Below are 10,963 nucleotides of genomic sequence, written 5' to 3' on the forward strand. Positions count from 1 at the left end.
TTATATTTTGAGATGGAGTCTAGCTCTGTCGCCCAGGCTGGAGTACAGCGGCATGATCTCGGCTCACTGCAATCTCCGCCGACGGGTTCATGCCATTCTCCTGCCTCAGCCTCCTGAGTAGCGGGGACTACAGGCACCCACCACCACGCCTGGCTAATTTTTTGTATTTTTAGTAGAGACAGGGTTTCACCGTGTTAGCCAGCATGGTCTCAATTTCCTGACTTCGTGATCCGCCCGCCTTGGCCTGCCAAAGTGCTGGGGTTACAGGCATGAGCCACTGTGCCCTGCCAGTTTGTCACCTTTAAATGGATATACGAATATATTTTATGATTGCTTATAGGGTTATGGTGAGACTTGGATAGTAGTCTTATCTTAAGAGGGGATTTGTTCTTTGCCCTTTTGGAAGGACTCTAACCTTCATCTTAGCACTCTCCCCTCTCATCATATTTATCAAACATGATCTCAAGATAGAATCAAGATACTTAAGAACAAAGTCTAAATGGTTAATAACACTTATAGTGTGACTTCTTCTCAAAAGTGGAAAAAATACACTGCTAACAAGTGACCTATAAACAGCACATTATTATTTTTGTGAGAAGAAAAAGAGAACCAAACATATGCTATGAGTAATATAAACAGTCTCTGTGTTACTGTTCTTCATCCACATGGTATTATTATCTGTCCTATGAGTTTAAAAGTAAAAACTACATTTTAATCACAAAAGTTGATAATAAAGCATATATGCATATTTGATACTAGTCATTAGAAGCCCAGTAGAGCTGAGGATAAAGGAAGCTATATTTTCTATTTGCTTCTGTTTCTTTGCTAAATGCTATTCTAAGATGTGCTGCTTCTTGCTGAGTTCAAACTACTGGCACTTGGCCCAGTGAAGGAAAAATGGAGAATTAAAATTGTTGGCATTCAGTGTTTCCTCTGAAAGATTATATAATCAATTATCTCTGATAACATTCTATAGAACATTTTAAATATCTCATGTAGCTTAGTAGATTTCTTTATCACTGGTCTTTAATATATTTCTACAAGATGTTTGACAATGTAATATGTAAGTATGAGAGAACTTTGCATTTTGATAGTTGTCCTGTTGTACTCTCATTACTTGTCCAGCTTCACCTCTCCTTCGCTTCACACATATTTTTGTTGTCCTATTTCTTAGAAACATTATGCATTAAAAATGAACCACAGAAACCAACAGAACCAACAGTTGCCAAGTTCATAGAGACAAAAAGTACAATGGGGGTTGCCAGGGACTGGAGGAAGAGGGAAATGGGGAGTTATTGTTTAGCAGGTATGGAGTTTTAGTTAGGGAAAATGAAGCAGTACTGGAGATGGATGGTGATGATGGCTGTACAACAGTGTGAATGCATGTAATGCCACTGAAGTGTACACTAAAAATGGTAAATTTTATGTATAACTTACGCGTATACCTATGTAACAAACCTGCATGTTCTGCACATGTATTCCAGAACTTAATGTATAATAAATGAAAAATAAATAAAGTCCAGGTGGCCCTGGAATCAGCTGAGCCTCACAAAAAAGACCAAATTGTTAAGAGAAATGATTTTGTAATTATAGGTCATGATGCATTAGCTGATCATGAAGGCAATTTAATAGGTCATGATCAGCATGTAAACAAAGAAAAAGAAAGAATGAGACATAGTAAAACATATGGATGCATTGTTCATAATATGAATGGTACTAAAACTTCTGTTTCATTATAATTTAGCCAATCAGCATCTATGTGGTGGTTATATAGTTGTATGTGGCTGATGCCTTGTTCTTTTTGGTTAATGCCCTAATTCTAATAGATTCATGCCCATTACACAGTGGTTATTAAATATTTTGAAAATCATTTCTGTATGTGTAGACACTGTATGTGATATAAAATGTATTTCTTACTGTGTTTGAAATTTTAAAAATTTAAAGACAAAAATTTCATACAGGAGAAAGTCTAACATAGACTGACAGCAAACTCTTGCATGACAAATCCAAGGAATCAGTGTCTAGCTTGTGCCTACAGTTTCAACTGTAGCATTAGCAACAAAGTTCTGTCTGTCCCCATGGCCATGGAAAGGGTCTTGCCTTTGTGGAAGATAAGATCAACAATTCAGAGAAACGTGTTCTCACCAGTACCGAAGCACTGATTGTATAAAATGAGTCCGTAAACCCAGGAGGCTGAAGTCAGATGGCTGAAAATTGGCCAGGTCTTAGAGTTTCTACATGGAGGACTCCATCTGTGGTTTTATATATTTTTTTCAGACTTTTGTGCCCAGCTGATCTAGGCCAATTTGCTGTGTAATTCTTCTAAACCTTTTCCTCACTCAGCAGCTATAAATCCATCCAACTGTCCATTGCAACTCATGGGCAGTATCCCGGGACTGTTTGGGGCTTAGTTTCACTGGGTCATTAGTGCAAAGCTCCCTAGAGAATGCTTACATTTTACTTTTTCTGGATTTTTTTTTTTTCCAAAGGAGCAAATGTCTTCCTTCACAGATGGCTGTTGCTGGTAGCTGGCAGTGAGCTGATGGATGATTTTATTTTGTTTTTTTTTTTTCTTTTGGCACTGTGAGGTAGAGCATGCTCGGCATTGTTACTGTGGTAAACTATTCATTAGCCTCACTTTTAAAGGCTGCTGGGGATGCTATTGGTGTGTGATGCTATGTAAACTCCGTTAACCATTCTACAACCAGTTGGACTAAATAGGTTAATTGCTTGGTGAAATCAGCTCTTCCAATGTAGCTAGTCTGACATCTGTGTAGTAAACACTTACCAAATTTACTCTTGTGAATTTACAACTGTTCTCTCTGTAACTAATAGTCTGATTGAGAGAGTTTTGTAACAGCTGTTTGAGAGAGGCATAATGAGGTATGACCTCTTCACCTGTACTTCTTGCCAGTTGTTAGATGTTTTTCAGCATTTATATTTATGTTAAACTATACAGTCAGTAAATTTCAGGTTAACCATGGCTCCATGCCATTTCTTATAATCTAGGAACGGAAGGATGCTTCTCAAAGTTGATCAGCACTAAATTTAAGATAAATTGAAGGAAGGCGCTATTTTCTCATCTATTAATCAAAAAGACAACTGGACTTAAAACTGCTAAACACTCATGACTTTTCAAATCAAAGCACAATTTTAATAGTAATTTTCAAATTTCATTTCTGCTTTATTTTTCTCCATATAAGAATTTTTTTTCTTAGATCATGAGAATTAATGTTATAACTTTTTCTACTTGTTTTCTTCTTTTTCAAAAATTTCTCCTCCCTGCTCTTCCCAATCACTCTAGTTCCCAATTCACAGGCAACCATTGATTTCTTACTATACATCAATCAGTTATTATGGATTAGGTTGCATTTTTAAAAAGAATTTTATGCAAATGAAAAAATACGATATATACTCTTTATATCTGTCTTGCTTCACTTAGAATAATTATTTGAGAAGCAGCCATGTTGTTGCTCATATAAATAGTTCATTTTCATTTCTCAGTAGTATTATATCGTATAGTTATGCCGAAATTTGTTTATTTACCTGTGGTTGGCCATTTGGGTTATTTCCAGTTTTGAGTTAATATGTGTATGTGCATGTATATCTATCTGTCTATCATCTATCTAGCAATCATCTATCTAATCTGGTATAAACATTAGTCTTTGTCTAGAAATATGTTTTCATTTCTTTTGGGAAAATTGCTACGAGGAGAATGACTGTGTCATGTGGTAGGTTTATGCTTAGTGCTTTAAGACACTGCCAAACAGCTTTTCAAAGTGGTTGTCCTATTTCATATTCTCACTAGCAGAGTATGAGACTTCTGGTTCTTCTTTTTCCTTCATAGTATCCCTATCACTAACACTTGGTGTAGTGTTTTTAATTTTGACATTTCTAAGATATGTTGAAAATCAATTGTCCATATATGTGTGGATCTATTTATGAATTCCTTATTTGTTCTACTTATCTATTTATCTGTCTTCATGTCAGTACTGTAAGTCTTAATTATTCTAGCTCTATAATAAATCTTGTTATTTTATTTTTCAAAGTTTTTTGGGCATTTTATGTCCTTTGCATTTCTGTAGGAATTTTGGTGGCTGCTTTTAAAATTCTACAACATTGTTGCTGGGCTTTTGGTGTCAGTTAGGATTACAGTGGACCTAAAGATAAGTACATAGTGAATTGAAATCTTAATATTAAGTGTTCTAACCCTTGAACAAAATATATCTGTTCATTGATTTAGATCTCCTTAATTTCTTTTATCAATGTTTTATAATTTTCAGTGTGAAGATCTTGCACATCTTTTCTCAGGTTTAATCCCAAAGTATTTCATATTTCTTGATGCTACTATAAATTATACATTTTTAACATTTCAATTTGTAAACATTGCTTTCTCATATATAGATATACAAATGACTTTTATATTAATAGTAAACTCACTTAATTCTAATATCTTTTTGTAGACTGCTTATGGTTTTCTAAATAGGTGATCATGCTGTTTGCAAATATTTCTTCCTTTCCAATCTGGATACTTTTAATTTCTTTATCTTGCCTGATTCAGCTAGTTAGAACTACCAGTAAAATATTGAATACAGGTGGTGAGAGTGGACATCTTTGTCTTGTTCCTGATTTTAGAAAAAAAAAGTTCAGTCTTTCAGGATTATGTATGATAGTTGTAGATTTTCCATAGATATGCTTCATGAAGTTTAGGAAGTTGTCTTCTATACCTAGTTTGCTGAGAGTTTATTTTTTAAAGTCATGAATAGACATTATATTTTGTCAAAAGTTTGTGCTGAATTTATTCAGCTCATTACATATGCTTTTCAGTTATTACTTTGATTATTTTTCAAATATTAAACTAGTAAACCTCAACCTGGTCACTCTGTGTTGTCATTTTTATGTATTGTTGGATTTGTTTTGCTAATAAAACTTCTTGCGTCTATGTTTATGTGGGATATTTTCCCATAGTTTCTTTTTTTACAATGTGTTTTGTTTTTATTATCAGGATAATGCTAGCTTCACAGAGTGAGCTGAGAAGTAGTCAGCGCTCTTCAGTTTTCTTATAGGGTTTTGATAGAACTGGTATAGTTTCTTCTTTAAATGCTTGGTAGAATTAATAAATAAAGCCACTTGGGCCTAGAGTTCTCATAGTGGGAAAGTTGTTAGCTAAAAATGCAATTTATTTGATAGATAAGAGCTATTTGAGTTATCCCGTTCTTCTTGAGTGAGGTTTAGTAGTTTATGTTTTTAAAAGAATTTACCAATTTCACCTAAATTGCTCAAATTATTGGCACAACATTTTTTATTTTTATTTTTTCCCTTTTATTATCTATAAAATCTGTAGTGCTGTCACTTTTAAAATTTTTCTTATGGAGATTTTTTTTCTTCTAACATTTGTTCTTGATCACTCTGAGTAGAGGTTTATGAATTTTATTGAATTTTTCAAAAGAATCATGTTTTGGTTTTATTGATTTTCTCTATTGTTTTTCTGTTTTGTAGTTCACCAACTTTAATTCTAAACTTTATTATTGCCTCTTTTTCCTTACTTTAGGTATAATTTTCCCTTTTTTATAGTTTCTTAAGATGAAAGCTGAGGTCATTGTTTTGAGATCTTTATTCTTTTATAATATAGATGCTTAGTGCTATAAGATGCCTACCATCCCTCAAATTTTGATTAGTTTTATTTTTCTTTTCATTTAAAAATTTAGTTAAAAACAAGTTTTAATTTCCCTTTTTATAATGTATTTCACTCATGAGTCTCTTAGAACTGGCCCAGAATATAGTATACTTTGGTAAATGTTCTATGCACTAAACAAATGTATATTTGACTGGTAATTTTCTCTAAATTTCAATTCAGTCAAGCTTGTTGATAATGTGCAAATTTTCTATATTCTTACTATTTTTTTTCTACTTTTTAAGTCAATTATGGAAAGATAGAGGTGTTTAATCTCTAATATAATAGTGATTTTATCTTTCACTGTAGTTCTGTCTTTTTCTCCTCTTAAAGTTCTGTTATTATGCATAATGCTTAAGACTTATTCTCGCTTCATGAGCTGACCACTTTGTCCCTGCTAGTACTTTTAATTTTCATCTCTGTTAATATTATTTGCACTGAAATAAACATTGTGTGAAAATAATGTACTCACATCAGTTTTCTATGTTTAGTGTTTGTATGGTATGTTTTATTCTATCATTTTAACCTATTTGTGTCTTCGTATTTATAGTAAATTTCTTTTAAAAAATTTTAATGACACAAAATAATTGTACATATGGGGCACAATGATGTGTTTCAATGTATATATACATTGTGTAATGATCAAATCATGGTAATTAGCATATCTATCACCTCAAACATTAATCATCTCTTTGGTGGCCACATTCAAAATTATCTTTTCTAGCTATTTTCAGATATACAGTACCTTACTGTTAACTATAGTCAATCTACTGTGCAATAAAACACTAGGGCTTATTCTTCCTTTCTAATTGTAACTTTGTGTCCTTTGACTTACCTCTCTCCATCTCATCCTTTTCCGTATCCTTTCCAGTCTCCAGTAATCATGGTTCACTATTCACTACTTCTGTAAGATCAACTTCTTAAGGTTCCATATTTGAGTGAGATTATGTAGTATTTTTCCTTCTGTATCTAACTTGTTTCACTTAACACAGTTGTCTTCAGTATTATCCATGTTGTTGCAAGTGAAAAAAAAAAAATTTTTATCTGGCCAAGTAGTATTTCATTGTTTTTATGTATGTCATATTTTCTTTATTCATCCATTACTGGATACTTTGGTTGATTTCATATCTTGGATATTGTGAATAGTGCTGCAATAAACATTGTGGTGCAGAAATCTCTTCAACATACTAATTTCATTTTCTATGGATATGTACCCAGTAGTTGGATTACTGGATCATATAGTAGTTCTATTCTTAATTTTTTGAGAAACCTCCAAAATGTTTTCCACAATGACTATGCTAATTTACATACCCACAAACAGCATATGTTTTCCCTTTTCTCCACATTCTTACCAACACTTCTTATCTTTTGTCTTTTTGATAACAGCCATTTAACTGAAGTGAGTTGATATCTCACCATGGTTTTAATTTTCATTTTCCTGTTGATAAGTGATGTTGAGCATTTTTCATGTACCTTTTGGTCATTTGTATGTTTTAATTTTTTAAAGAAATGTCTATTCATGTCTTTTGCCCATTTTTATTGGATTATTTTTGTTTTATTGGGTTGAGAATCTTATATATTCTAGATATTTACCCTTTGTCAGATGTATAGTCGCAAGTGTTTTCTCCCTTTCTGTATGGTTTCTCTTTACTCTTTTGATTGTTTCTATTGCTGCGCTGAAGCTTTTTAGTTTGATGTAATCCCATTTCTTTATTTTTGCTTTTGTTGCCTGTGCTTTTTAGGTCTTATAAAAAAATTCTTGCCCAGTTCAATGTCAAAAAGCATTTTCTCTATGTTTTCTTCTAGCAGTTTTAGAGTTTCAGGTCTCATATTTAAGTCTTTAATCCATTTTCAGTTGAGTTTTGTATATGCCAAAAGATACACATCCAGTTTCATTCTCCTACAACTGGGTATACAAATTACCCAGCATCATCTATTGAGGAGACAGTCTTTTCCCTAATAGTTGTTCTTGGGACCATTGTTGAAAATCAGTGCTGATGTGTGTATTCATTTCTGGGCTTGCTCTTCTGTTCTATTGGTCTATGTGTCTGTTTTCATGTCAGCACAATCCTATTTTGGCTACTGTAGTGTTGTTGTATATTTTGAAGTCAGGTAATATGATGCCTCTAGGTTTTCCCCCCTTTAGTATTGGTGTGGTTATTCAGGGTCTTTTGTGGTTTCATTCAAATTTTAGTATTTTTTTCTTATTTCTATAAATAACACTGTTAGTATTTTATATAGAAATTGCACTAAATCTATAGATTGCTTTGGGTAGTATGAGCATTTTAGAAATATTAATTCTTCCAATTCATGAACAAGAAATGTCTATCAGAGTATTCGTGTAATCCTCAGTTGCTTTCATCAGCATTTTACAGTTTTCAGTGTAGAGATCTTTCACCTCCTTGGTTAAATTTACTCCTAGGTATCTTGCCTTTGGTAGTTATTGTAAATGTGATTGCTTTCTTCATTTTTTTTTTTTTTGTGGATAATTCACTGCTAATGCATAAAAATACTGCTGATTTTTAGCTGTTAAGTTTGCTGCTGTTTTACTAAATTTGTTCATTAGTTCTAAGAGTTTTTCTGATGTAGTCTTTAGGATTTTCTATACATAAGACTATCCTCTGCAAACAGAAACGCTTTGACTTTCTCCTTTCTGATTTGGGTAACTTTTATTGATTTCTCTTGCCTCATTACTCTGGTTAGGACTTCCAGTACGGTTGAATAGAGTTGTTTAAATGGGCACACTTGTCTTGTTCCAGATGTTAAAGGAAAAGTGTTCAGTTTTTCCTCATTTAGTATGATGTTAGCTGTGGGTTTGCCATATATGGCCTTTATTGTGTTGCAGTAGTAACTTTGTTGTCCCCAATTTTTAGGGACTTTTTTTTTTATCATGAAGTGGTGTTGAATTTTGTCAAATACTTTTCCTGTACCTATGGAAATTGCAGTATTGTGTCGTCCTCCTTTCTGTTAATTTGAGGTACCACATTTACTGGGTTTTTATATGTTAGACAATTCTTGATTCACTGGAATGAATCATATTTGGTCACAGTCAATGATCTTTATCATGTGCTATTGAATTCAGTTTGCTAGTATCTTGTTGGGAATTTTTTGCATCTGTGTTCACTCAGGGATGTTGGCCTGTAGTTTTCCTTTGTGTTGCATCCTTGTATAGTTTTGATATCAGGGCAATCCTGGCCTTGCAGAATGGGTTTGGAAATATTCCCTCTTCTTTCATTTTTGGAATAGTTGAAGACGAATTGGTATTACTTCCTTAAATGTTTGGTAGAATTTAGCAGTGAAACCACCAAGTCTTTGGCTTTCTTTTTTAATGCTATTATATCCCTGTAATCGATGCTATAATTATTTTTATTTTTTTTATTATGCTTTAAGTTCTGGGATACATGTGCAGAACGTGCAGGTTTGTTACATAAGTATACATGTGCCAGGGTGGTTTGCTGCACCCATCAACCCATCAAGTACATTAGGTATTTCTCCTAATGCTATCCCTCCCCTAGCCCCCAACCTCCTGACAGGCCCCAGTATGTGATGTTCCCCTCCCTGTGTTCATGTGTTCTCATTGTTCAACTCTCACTTATGAGTGAGAACATGTGGTGGTTGGTTTTCTGTTTATGTGTTAGTTTGACAAAAACAAGCAATGGGGAAAGGATTCCCTATTTAATAAGTGGTATTGGGAAAAATGGCCAGCCATGTGCAGAAAACTGAAACTGGATCCCTTCATTATGCCTTAAACAAAAATAACTCAAGATGAATTAAAGACTTAAATGTAAGACCTAGAAACATAAAAACCCTGGAAGAAAACCTCGGCAATACCATTCAGGACATAGGCATGGGGCAAAGACTTCATGACTAAAACACCAAAAGCAATGGCAACAAAAGTCAAAACTGACAAATGGGATCTAACTAAAGAGCTTCTGCACAGGAAAAGAAACTATCATCAGATTGAATAGGCAACCTACAGAATGGGAGAAAATTTTTGCAATCTCTCCATCTGACAAAGGGCTAATATCCAGAATCTACAAAGAACTTAAATAAGTTTACAAGAAAAAAACAACCCGATCAAAATGTGGGCGAAGATAGACACTTCTCAAAAGAAGACATTTATGTGGCCAATAAACATATGGCTTTTTTTTAATAGAAAAAAACTTTTAGTACTAATAGATTCGGTTATTTTACTTGTTATTGGTTTGTTCAGATTTTGTATTTTTTCTTGTTTCAATCTCGATAGTTTTGTGTGTCCAGGAATGTATTCATTTCTTCTAGGTTAATAGTTTGTTGGCATACAATTGTTCATAATAGTTTCTTATGATCCTTTGTATTTCTGTTGTGTCAGTTTTATCATTTTCCATCTCTGAATTCATTTTACTCGTCTGTTTTTCTTAGTCTAGATAAAGATTTATCAAAATTTTGTTTATCTTTTTAAAAACCCAATTCTTTATTCCACTGATGTTTTGTATGTTTTTTCTAGGCTCTATATCATTTGTTTTTGCTCTAATCTTTATTATTTCCTTTTCTAGTTTTATACTATTGTGGTCAGAAAAGATACTTGATATCATCTCTGTCTTCTTAAATTTGTTAAGATTTATTTTGTGAACTAACATATGATATGTTCCAGAGAATGTACCATTTACAATTGAGAAAAATGTGTGTTCTGCAGCTGTTGAATGAAATGTTCTGTAAGTGGCTATTAGGTTCATTTGATCTTGAATTCAGTTTAAATTCAGTGTTTCTTTGTTGATTTTTTTGGTCTGCATAATCCATTCATTGCTGAAAATGGAGTGCTGACATAACCTATTATTATTGTATTGCTGTCTATCTCTCCATGTAGATTTAATGTTATATCCTCTCTATATTTGGGTGGTCCAGCATTGGATGCATATGTATTTACAATTGTTATATTCTCTTGCTGAATAGATATTTCTATTGTTATATAATGACTCTTTTTGTCTCTTTTTATAGTTTCTGACTTGAAGTTTATTTTATTTGCTGCAACTATAGTTACTCCTGCTTGCTTTTGAGTTCATTTGCATTATCTTTTTCCATACCTTCACTCTCAGTCTTTTTGCATTCTTATATGTGAAGTGAGTCTTTTATAAGCAGCACACAGTTGAGTCTTGTTATTTCATCCATTTGGCCACTCTATATCTTTTAATTGGATGATTTAACTGTTTAGATTCAAGTTATTTTTGCTAGGTAAGAACTTACTCCAGCAATTTTGTTAATTATTTTCTGGTGGTTTGTAGCTCCTATATTCTTTTTTTTTTTTTTTTT

The 10,963-nt window shown here is 33.0% G+C and overlaps 1 protein-coding gene across 1 annotated transcript in view; it reads left to right on the top strand.

The window, feature by feature from the left end:
* The window catches only part of FAM19A2 (family with sequence similarity 19 (chemokine (C-C motif)-like), member A2), a 522,282-nt gene that overhangs the window by 422,076 nt on the left and 89,243 nt on the right, over window positions 1–10,963 (top strand). The window lies entirely within an intron of this gene.

Source organism: Colobus angolensis, unplaced genomic scaffold (genome assembly GCF_000951035.1).
Source record: "Colobus angolensis palliatus isolate OR3802 unplaced genomic scaffold, Cang.pa_1.0 Scaffold67, whole genome shotgun sequence".
Taxonomy (NCBI): domain Eukaryota; kingdom Metazoa; phylum Chordata; class Mammalia; order Primates; family Cercopithecidae; genus Colobus; species Colobus angolensis.